We start from the raw sequence: 12,271 nt of genomic DNA on the forward strand, positions 1-12,271 counted from the left end.
TTTCAAAGTTCAAAATAATATCATTTTAATATCTAATTGTCGGACTTAATTAATTTAGACAAAGTTAAACACGACGTTTCGGTTGGTAAGTATCTCCAATCATTATTATATTAAAATGTTATATTAAGTGTAAACTAGCAGTTTACACTTGGTAACGGTTGGAGATACTTACCAACCAAAACGTCGTGTTTAACTTTGTTTAAATTAATTAAGAAAATGCAAATCCGACAATTAGATATTACTTCTCCATTGTCTCCCACCTTCAAAACCAATATCATTTTAATAAAACGCAATAATTCTTCAAAAATAGTAAAAGCAACATTTATTTAAAATGTCCTTAAATAAAATGAAATCCAATAAAATTATCTTATAACTACTCTAATAAAAGTTTTCGATTTCCTTTTTTTAAAAACTTTTAAAATTTCATCTGGCGACAATGACTTTGTTAGACCACTTTCAATACTAAGAGTGGTTAGTGCTAAAGAACTAAATCGATCCTGACCCATCGTTGACCTAAACCAATTTTTAATTCTTCTCATTGTTGAGAAAGAGCGTTCGCAGGGCGCTGAAGGAATTGGAAAAACTAATGCTATTTGCATAAGGGTATAATGCATTTGGAAAAGTCTCTTTTCTTAATACATCTTTAATATCAGAAATGGTAATGTTGTGGCTCTGGCTTTTATTTATGCAATTCCCAATAACGGTCATTTCTGCTTTTAATAACTCCTTATCGATTAAAAAGGTATCTCCATACAATTTAATGAATTCCAAACTACCATCAAAATCCATCTGCAAAAAATTGAAGACAGGTTTAGCTAATTTCTGACTGTCGGAAGAAAATCTTATTTTTAGATGATTTATTATATTGTCGAGAGACCTATAATAAATTGAAATTAGCCAAAACTTTTGTGCCTCGTTTTTTATCAAAGGTGAATTTAAAAACGTTTCTTCGTGTATTGCGGAAGTGGAAGCTTCAACCACATATTCTTTAAGTCTTATACTTTCTGTTTTTTTACGTTTTGAACAATTTTTTTGGGGGAGCTAATTTCATTTTAAAGGGGGCTAAGCCCCCCCAAGCCCTCCCCTAACTCCGCCCATTGTTGTTTCCTTTTGTGTTTGGTGTTTGTTTCACGTTTTGGGTGGTGAACTTGCTTACCATCTTAACAAATGGCCATATTGGATCAAATCAGGTATATTATTTCATATTTTAAGGGTTTAAATATCGACAGGAGTTATTTTTTTATTGGCTGTTTTATTTGCTTCTGCCATGTGTTCATGGACATGGGCAGTCATATTGTGCAATAAACTTAAATTACGTTTATGGCTTTTTGCAGCAGCAGTCTATCTTTATAAGCTCCATTAGGTAAAAGGAATCATCCTGAGATGTGACATTTGTACGTTACTTAAAGGTCGTAAGGACGTTAAAATGATTTGCCATATAGACCAAAAAGTACGAAAAACGACATCTTCAAGACGCCATTTTGCTACCTAGGTAGTAATATTACTAGTAATATTTTTAACCAACAGGTTTTAATGATTGTCTGCAGAACATTTTATCAGATGTATATTAAGCAAATGGTAAAACTTTTAATTTGTGGTTAAATGGTAAAAGTTTTAATTTTGATTCTAAGGTCGACGATAAAAAATTAACAAATAATTTTGCTGAATGAGTTATGATATGTGATCATGCGTTGACTCACACACGAGGACTAGTGGGATTGTTGCAGAATTATTGACAATTTTTTTACTTCATTTAATTAGATCACTGAATTTGCAGTTTCCATTTATAGCATTCTATCTGACTACATTACGCAAAATTTGTGACTGCCTATTCGTACATATTTTAAAACTGATATTTCAATTCAAATTCTTTCTATACAAATACATTAGAAAACTTAACAAAAAGACTGATTTGATTTCTTTTATAAATCTTTTGCAGATGACTGACTGAAGTATTCTGCTAAAAGTTTAATTCATGATAATGATAGATTAATTTGTTTGTGCTACATGTTTTTCTAGCTGATGACAGAGTATTTCCTCTTGAACTTGTCAAAACTAACAGACAAACCAAAATCTTGGCTGATCTCGGATATTATAAAAGAATGTGAATATCTTATGTCACTGCACAAATTTTGCAAACCTGTTATATCCCTTTTTGGCAAAGGTGGCTGAATACTTGGCCAATATTTTGATTTTCTTGATAGAGAGTTCTTTTCAGGATGGTATGTTTCCTGATAGATAAAATGTCTCAGATTTGTCCAATTCATAGAAAGAGAACACTTGATAGGATTCAGAACTATCGTGCAATTTAAATATTAAAGTCAATTTTAAAAATATATGAAAGAGCTTTCATAATAAACACCTAATTAAATATCTGGATAGCTGGTGGATGAGTTGAAGAATTGTGGTATCTGGTGAGTTGTGATTGACTGAATTATCTTGTACCTCAGTAATCGATCTCTGGGAGTGTTTTGAAAGTAGATGTGGTAATGAATATTTATTATCATATCGAGAGCTGCATGGTAGAGGTATGCCGGAGGGTAGCGTACCGCGCCCTACCTTATTTATTGCCTATGTTCATGATATATTAAACTCTATTACTGTTGGACACTGAAGAAATTGTTTGTAGATGATACTACATCTGTCGAACTAAATGAATTAATTTCTGTAGTGAAATTAAAAAACTAAGCATTTGTTTATAGTCATTGGAATGTGACTATAGTGGGAGAACTGCTGCCTGGCTTTTTCCCCAAATAGGTACTAGTCCCCAAGGAGAATACTAGTGGGCTGTTCTTAATTAGTTTTTATGTTCATCGCACAATCACAGTTTATATGGCGCTGAACCAATTAGCTTCAGAAATGAAACAAACTTGTACAGTACAAAATATGCTCGTTTATTAGATCCAAATATAGGAAAATGGAACAGTTATTCTTTAAGGCAGTTGTAAACTGTGGATTGTCTTTGCTGTCCTTCTGTAAACTTAATTTAACCTTAATTACAATCACTTTGGCTTCTTAGCAGGTCACGCACTTTCTACTAACTCGTAACAATGGTGCTTTACTATAATCACAATGGGTTAAGTACTTTAACATATTGCATCAACACATGACGACCGAACTCATAACTAGAGATAATAATACAGGTAGTTTTTAACTGTAGAGTATAAGGGTATTTATGGACCTTCACTAGGTCACTAAAAGTGTAAAGACAGAGAGGGAAAAACTCGTCTGGAGTATTAGGGGTAATAAGGGAAACCTCCGTGAGCAACTTCTTACTGCGACTGTGCCTCAACTTGACTGTGACAGTAACTTAACTCGACTGTGTAAACTAAACTTTGACCATGTGACTTTTTACCAGCTTGTTTTACTTAGTAGGTGTAAAAGTGCCCAATAAGTGCTTATTTCATATAAAAAAGGGATGAGAAAAACGGCTTAAGATCTAAGAACCTGACAGTTTCATGACAATTTATGGCTTATATTTATGGTCTTAGCTTTTAAAAGTAACCACTTAAACTTGATTATTTTATGACGAAATAAGAATCAATACATCTTAATTACAGAAAAGGGTGTTCTTGGGTTATTTCCCAACAGTCATAATAACAAACCTATTCCTAATTTCAAGAGACAAACTTAAAATTGCCATATAAACGAAGAGGGAATAAAAACAAGCAAATTATCTCACCCTTGTCTGCAATCCCTCGGACAGGGTAAGATACACCCTTAAAATCTAAAATAAAAAGGGGGTTGAGTGATACATTATCTTAAAACTCTTGAAAAGTGCTTTCCAATGATACCATAGAAAGTCACAATTCAGAAAATTCTCCTCTGTTTATTAAGGAAAACAATAAATAAAAACTTTATACTTTAACTACTTTCAAATTCTTCACGTACATTTATAAACTTTTCTCTGCATAAAGCACGGCATTCCTGAACTATTTTATTACATTCTATTCCTGAACTATTCTAATCAGGTTGCATTTTTCAGGTGACTAAAAAACGCAACAGATATTAGGGCGACCCTACAAAAAGGAGTCAAGGTGTGTTAGGTCTGGACATCTAGGTGACTATTCAATAGGACCTCTTTTTCCAATCCACTGGTTAGTATAATGACTATTTAAGCATTATACGAACACAACGAGGAAGTGCTCCAGGCTGTTGAAATTGTAGTAGGCATACTTCTACAGATAAATTTTCATGTATGTCCCTCTGAATTTTTCCTGTACTATTAGTGGTTCGATAAACCTCAGTAGCATTTCAGCATACATGTCGCCATTTAAATTTCTTGGTATAAATATTAGGCCGATAATATCATCTTCCATTACACCAGCCCAAACATACGTGTAGGTTCTTGCCATTTCAATAACGACAGTTTTGCTTATTAAAATGCTCAGTTATATAAAAGGTACACTCATTCACTGAAGCAATCTTGAAACAAGTAATCCATTGGAAATTTAAAACTTTTTCCAACCAATCGGCGTTAACCTAGGGTCAGAGTTCACAAGACTCCTCCATATTTCTCGTGAAGAGTCTGGTGTACTCCAAGTTTCTGTTACTGATGTCTTTGAGTGAGTTAAAGCCGAGTTTATAGCATCCCTATAGTCCATGGCATCCCTGTAGTTTTCTCGCACTCATATAAATTTGTGCTTGCCTAAGTTTTATATAGTAATTTTATTCTATAATTAAATAGGAAAATATTTTCGCAATTTTGGAAAAAATCTATCTTAAACCTATTTAAAGATAGAAATGGGTCAAATGTTTAAAATTATTGCCCTATAACAAATACATCATTGATCTCGAAATTGTTTGAGGTATTGGTGACTAATCTTAGAGTTGCTTCATTGTTTAAGCATGTTATTATGGGAAGCATGGCTTCATGAGGGTTCGGTACACCATTACCAACCTTTTGGATTACGAACAGGCTTTGTTGAATTTGGAGAATAGGTGGTAGGCCTTGCTTGTCAGGAAACTTGCGACGTTGGGAATTTTTTGCAATCTATTGGGGTGGTTTGGTGACTTTCTTAAGGACAGTATCTTCAGAGCTTGAGATTACATCAAGTGTTCCTCAGGGCAAGAATCTCTCTGCATTCCTCATTGATTGTTTCACCAATAATATTCAATCTGTTTTTTCTTGAACATCATTTCTGACTTTTACAGATGATTTAAAAATATTTAGGGTCATAAGTTCACTTTCAACGTGTAAGTAACTGATCCTAATGGCTTTTTGGTGTTGTGCAAAAGAAATAGATTAGTTTTGAGTACCAATAAAAAAAGTAATAGCATTAAATCGTAAGAAGAAGCCATTTACACTTTCAATTAGCAATGGGATAATTTTCAGCTTGAGCGTCATTATCTTGTTAAGCATTTGACGATATGGATTCGTCCTGAATCTACTTTTTCTCAGCATATTGATTACATATTAAATAGAGCAATGGGATTATTAGGTAGTTTTATAAACCTTGCTGGGATTTGATAATATATTTGTATTGAAGGATTTTTACTGTATCCTGGTCAGATCAGTTTTATAATACGCACCTGCATTTCGCAGACATTTCATGCTGTCCATAAGGACAGAATAGAATGCGTCCAACAAAAATGTTTACAAATGAATGGTCTAAAATTGAATATTTATTCAACATTTAAACTTATCTTCTTTGGATGGCAAAAAGCAATATATAGAGGTTGTAACTTTTTATAAAATAGTTTATAATATATTGGATGCCCCTGATCTGCTTGCAGCTATTGGTTTTCATATATTGCCCATTAATTCTAGAAATAAATTACTTTTTAATATTAATTTTCGCAGAAATAACTATGGATTTAATATTTTAATTTCTAGAATATGTAATTTGACATTTTCTGTGGAAAAAAAATATTGACCTCTTTTATGATTCAATTAATAGATTAAGTGCCAAATTAAAAAAAGTTTTATACTGAATTGTTGTTATACTCAACTTGGTGTTTGTTTTGTATTGCCTCTAACTCTGTAGTTTAACCTGCGTGTCTGCTTTCTCTTCTATCACTAATTGATTGATTTTAATGGCTTGAATGTTATTGTTTTGTGAAATATTAATAAGAGGATAAGAGCTTTAAGCCCGCCATCTTACTATGTATCAAATATTATATTAGTACTATTTACTGTTTTCTAAGTTAGATGTTGATATACATGTACATGCATGTACATAATTATAGAATATTTGGAATAGAAAATAGAAACTTTAGATATCTGCTTAAAATCTACATTTTAATTTTATCCAAATGTAATGGCTTAAGATGCTATTGTATAAGGTATTTGATTAAGGGTGGCGAGGTACCATATGTTAGCAATTGAGAAAGCATTACTTATTAAAAGGTTAATACTTATTGTTTTCGCTATAACTCCGAAACTAATGAAGATATCGACCTGCATCATTCACATTCGTTTTTTGTAAATTAATTATAACTTTTCAAGATATAATAATTATGTAATTCCATTTAAATTCCATAGAAAATTAAAAAAAGACGATAATTATTTCAAATAACACCAAGGAAATTAATATAACATAACAATTGATTCCTTTTATCTAGCAAACCCTCTTTTCTTAAACGAAGTTAATACATTCAGTTAAGCTAAACCAAATTACAAATGAATCACTTATTTCACAAACTCGATAAATCCGTCATTTGACATGTTTGACATTTTGTGATAAATCGTTTCTATATAGGCTATGAGCACCATTTGTTTTATAAACCATACAAATCGATACACTTACCAACGCGTTAACCGGCATTGAAAACTATGTTTACTTTTAAAACCCGTTATTTCCAGGATTTGGCGGGTATCTGAAACAAACTGCTAGATGTAAACTTATCGTGATTTACTAATACGCGCGTTAACGTTCGTTTAAAATGGAATAAAACCGAAATAAGCTCAAAAAAAGCGTAAAAAAGTCTTATATGGCAGTGTAAAAGAATGAAAAAGGCAAGAATCAAAGACTAGGACTAAATAAATTATAGAGAAAACATTGTTGTTATAAAATTGTAGAAATGTTACCGGAGGAGGTAAATCTGGGAATTTTTAATAAATTTTAAATTTTTGGCTCCAAAAATTAGCAAGATGCTTATTTTCAATCCCTTATACTGGCAGTTCAGTTCAGCGCAGACAAACAAAAGTGCATACAAGTATAAAATTAACTATAGTTTAGGACCTCTCTTAGTATACAAAAGTGCATTTCTTAATCTTTATTCTATTGGAAGCTTATCAGATCGTGTTCATGGATTATGTTTGCTTTTATCTGCTGAAAAATTGCCTCAAGCTCTACGCGAAAAAAATACTTCCTTAGAACATTGAAAGGCTAGAATTAGCATTGCATTGGAACTATGGGCAGTTTGTTTGCTTGCAACATCTCTGATGTAATGATGCCAAATGCTTATGTAGAAATGGCAAAAAAAAACACACTTTATAATATCATAAGAATTTGTCACGTAGTTCGACAGGCGTAAAATAATACTATTCCTCTTTAATAAAATATGAAGCATTTTTTTCCATAAAATATGATAAGATACTCTGTAAAAAATGTAACATTCAAAGTTAAATGAATGTAGATAACGTTCCTATATTAGAGAAGAAGGCAACAACATCGCAACGCCGCACAGTGTTGCAACCAATGGACAAAAATGCACAAATAAAGTATTTAATTTTTAAAACATTCTTGGTGTTATGTTTAGCAAAATACCCGAGTAAGATAAAACTTCCAAGATAAGGCAGGTACTTATAACTTTTTTTATTCAGAAATTTTTGGATAATAAAAACATTTTATACCGATAAAGATTTGTGGTTATTTTTAGAAGTTTAGTTTAAAATAAAATTGTTGTAGTGTGCACTAGTGTTTTAAAGTTAATATATTTTTAATTTGTACAGTGTACACTTAAGTATGAACAACATTTTCGAAGGTAAGTTATCATTTTCATGTTAAGCCTTTTGCAGATATATAATTAAAAGTGTTAAAATACCCTTTTTCTCACTTTCATCAAGATTTACAAAAAGTAGTTTAAAGTTGTTTCATAAAATTTTTAGGATCAATCCTCCAAAGTGTTTGCTTTTAAATGACACCCATCACTTTTTGCAGAATAATGCGGAATTTTTGTTTTTTACAAAAAACCATACCTAATACAATCCTGTATGAAAAATGGCTAAGTTGCGAAAAAAATAAAAAGGCATCAGGAATAATGGAAACAATTAAAACTTATTTTGCATTAGATAATTGTTCAACTGACATTGAAGCAAAGCTGCTAAATAGCAGCAAGCTATTTTCTGTTTCGTTAGAAAGAATGTGGAACAATTGTGGAAGACGCCAAGATGCTTTTCTTAAAAAACATTCGACATGGTTACAAAGCACTCTTCATTTCCCCTTTCTTCAACCAAATATTCCAACTGAAGCAACTGACATGGAAGTGGATCCTCAACCAAGACCTAGTCGTGGAAGACCGCATGTGCCTTTTGAAGCTGCATCAAAAAGAACCAAATTGCGCAAAGTACAAGAGTTGTTGACAAATTATACGCGAGAAGAAATATGTTTTGCGGCAGAGAGGATTAATTCTCAACGAAAGGAAATTCCTTCAGAGGCATAAAAATTAACACCTGAAGACGCCTTAGCACTTTACCACGACCTAAACCTTTCGGTTGAGAGATATAACATACTGCGTTCTAAGATTAATTCTTTGCATACAAACTGTTTTCCGAGCTCGAGCTCCGAGATCGCACTCTATTTGAATGTAAAAAAACATTTTTACCCTCGCAAATTATTGTGACTGACACTTCAGCTGAAGTTAATCTTCAAGAGCTTCTAAATAAAAGTGCAGAAAATTTTAAATTAATTTGCAAATGGGGGTTTGAAGGTAGCTCGGGGCATAGTCTTTATAAGCAAAAATTTGAAGATAGTTTGTCAACAGATGAGTACATGTTTCTTGTCGCATTAGTTCCTCTTAGATTAATTGATAATGAAAATGGAGAAAGTATATGGTCTAACCCACGTTCATCATCAACAATATATTGTCGAGCAATTGCATTTAAATTTACTTTACGTTACAAAGGAAACTTCAGATGTTGTTCGAACCGTTCATGGCGAAATTGAGTCATTAATAACTAATCTTAATAATTACCATCTTTTTATTTCAGAAAAAAATGTAAAGTATCTTACGAAATGTTATTCACTATGTTTGACGGTAGTGTGGCCAATATCCTTTCAGAAACCTGTTCTACATCCAGGTGCATTATTTGTGGAGCCACACCAAGGCAAATGAACCAGGACTCAGTGCTTCAAAGAACACCAAATGCTGAAAACTATCGCTTCGGCCTATCGACACTTCATTGCTGGATTCGTTTTTTTGAGTGTGTATTGCACATCGCCTATCGCTTACAATTAAAAAGGTGGCAAGTAAAAGGTGGTGAAAGTAAGGAAATTTTTGAAAATATAAAAAAAAGAATTCAGTTAGAATTTAAAGACAAATTGGGATTGATTGTCGATAAGCCAAAGCTCTGGATGAGAGATTTGGCTGTTAAAGATAGAAATACTGCCAGGACATTTTTTAAAAACGTAGAAATTAGCTCTGAAATAACAGGTATCGACTCAACTCTAATTAAAAACTTTCAATTAATTTTAAGAGTACTTTCTTCAGGTTCTAAGATTAACGTACCTAAATTTCAGTCCTTACTTATTGATACTAGGAGCATTTATTTTAATTTTTATGAATGGTACTACATGCCTAGTACTGTTCATAAAATTTTAACGCACGGTTGCGAAATTATTAGCTTTTTTTGAACTCCCTGTAGAGCAGCTGGCAGAAGATGCTCTCGAAGCCAGACACAAAGAATTTAGAAAAATTCGTTTTCATCACACACGAAAAGTATCGAGAATTCAAAGCAATACAGACCTCATTAGAACCCGTTTGATAACTTCCGACCCTAACTTGGCTTATCTTAGAAATCTGTCAAAAAAACAAAACAAACCCATAACGTGGGATATGGATATTGTAGAATATTTAAATGACCATATAGAAACAGATTCGTTACTTTTAGAAAATGATAATGTACCCGAAGATGTTTAGTGTTGTAAATAACTTCTTTTTTTTCACCCTGTATAAAGACACCAATTTCTATTCAAACTATGTAGAATTTGATAGGTTGTTGGTAAAAGTATTCATATATAAATAAAACCAAAAAATTGGTTACTTTAACTTTTAATTAGATAATGATTTTTGCCTTGATTTGTTTCACCCTGTATAAAGACATCAATTCCTATTTAAACTATAATTTGATAGGTTGTAGCTAAAAGTGTCCATGTATAAATAAAACCAAAAAAATGGTTACTTTAACTTATAGTTGAATAATGATTTTTGTCCTGATTTTTTTCACCCTGTATATAGACACCAATGCACTTTTTCGTTTAAAATATGATTTAATGTTATTGGGTAAAGTGTCCATGTATAAATAAAAATTGTGGTTAGTTTAACTTTTATCTAGTGATAATGATTTTTGTCCTGATTTCCCTATAGGTTGCAATACTGTGCGCCGGTCGAACGCATTGTTGATTCCACCGACAGAACTAATCTTTACCAGTGATGTCGTCAAAAAATATTTACGTGATAAATTAATGATTATGCTTTAAGTTATAAACAATATTACCGTTTATAAACTCTTTATGGGGTTTTAACGTACTTCACTAGAGTAAAGGTAATAAAAAGCATTTTTATGGAAATTCAATATTTTATAATTATTATAGATTTCTTAATAATTTTTTATTATTCTACGTTTATGACGACGGTTGTCCCTTGACATGATGTTATGACAATATCGGTATTTACTTTTGGAAAGGTCGACCTAAATCGCCTTTGTCCCATGGTGTGGCATAAACGGCACAAGTTTTTACTATCGTAACAGTTCACAAAAACACTCAAATGACTCAACCTTTTTCCTTCTTCCACCAAACACTAAAGAAAAAACATAGAACATCACAAATGCCGAATGTAAACACAAAGCCATTTGTCAAGATGATATTTCGCAAGATGACAGCAGCTTTTACCTGCGGTGTTGCCATTTCAAATTTTTTAGAACCGATTTTGGGAATAAGAATGTGAATTTTTTTGTTTTGAAATTATTATTTTTGCGCTTAGAATAACATATATCTATTTCTACTTTTTATTTTTAATTCCAAATCTACCATCAATAAGTTAAATTAACATTATTATATGTGTTGGTATATAGTTGAAAATTTCCTCTTTTGAAAATGCGTGTGAACAACAGAGAATTGATGAATATGTTTGTAGCCAAAACACCCTTCCTGCCCCTATGCACATGCCAAACTCAAACAAGTTGTTAATTACTAATGCTAGCCTTTCAATGTTCTAAAAGTACTCCAGGTAACTAGAGTAACACTGACTGTAAGAATGACTGTTAGAACTTCATTAACTAAAATAGATAGGTTCGAGACAATAAGTCAGTATTTCCCAATACGTGGTCATTGATTTCTCCCCTGTGACAGGGACTTTGCAGTAGTACAGAGATCACTTAAAAAACATTATAGACTTTATATATTTAAGCAATACATCGAACACTTTATATTGGCAATTCAACAATACAAGATTTCTGTGCATCTTATAGATGACCGTATCATTGAAGATTTTAAGTCTTGGTGGCTCAGATATTATAAAAGGAATTGCTTGAAAACAAAGCCTGTAAGAAGTGATAGAGTTCTATTTAACGTAGGCAAGTTTATGTAGCTATCTTTTTGTTGTAAAAACCTAAAAGGGACAATTACAAAATATGAGTACATAGATGGAATAAAAGGTATTCGTTTTCAATCAGCATCAGACATCTTAGGACTGATGGACTTTGTATAGAACTAGCCTACCCTAATGTCTAACCCAAAATACCTATTAACAAGTAGACGCTTCGCGTCTACTTTGGTCCGTGGGGACCAGTAGAAATTTTTAAAATTTTTGTCAGTACTAAAAAAAAAAATCTCGACAATTATCCAAGGAGTGCCCTAAACACGCAGTGGGGAAGAGACCTGCCGTATCCTCATAAGGCTCTGAGTTCAAATCTTTGCCTCGGCATGGTGCTCTACCCAACTTTTTCTTTTTTTAGTACTTCGAAAAAATTAACATCTATAGTAAATCCAAAAATCTCATCCATTATTCTCTAAGAGACCAACATACAAAATTGACGAAAAACAAAGAAAAACACAAAGTCACGGTCTCACAACATGTAATTAAACGGGCTACACGTGTTTCGCTC

The 12,271-nt window shown here is 32.3% G+C and overlaps 1 protein-coding gene across 1 annotated transcript in view; it reads right to left on the minus strand.

Moving 5' to 3' along the window:
- Positions 1–12,271, minus strand: part of LOC126742564 (calcium release-activated calcium channel protein 1-like) — a 91,713-nt gene that overhangs the window by 64,041 nt on the left and 15,401 nt on the right. The gene's annotated exons all lie outside the window — the stretch shown is intronic.

This window comes from Anthonomus grandis, chromosome 11 (assembly GCF_022605725.1).
Source record: "Anthonomus grandis grandis chromosome 11, icAntGran1.3, whole genome shotgun sequence".
NCBI classification, from domain to species: domain Eukaryota; kingdom Metazoa; phylum Arthropoda; class Insecta; order Coleoptera; family Curculionidae; genus Anthonomus; species Anthonomus grandis.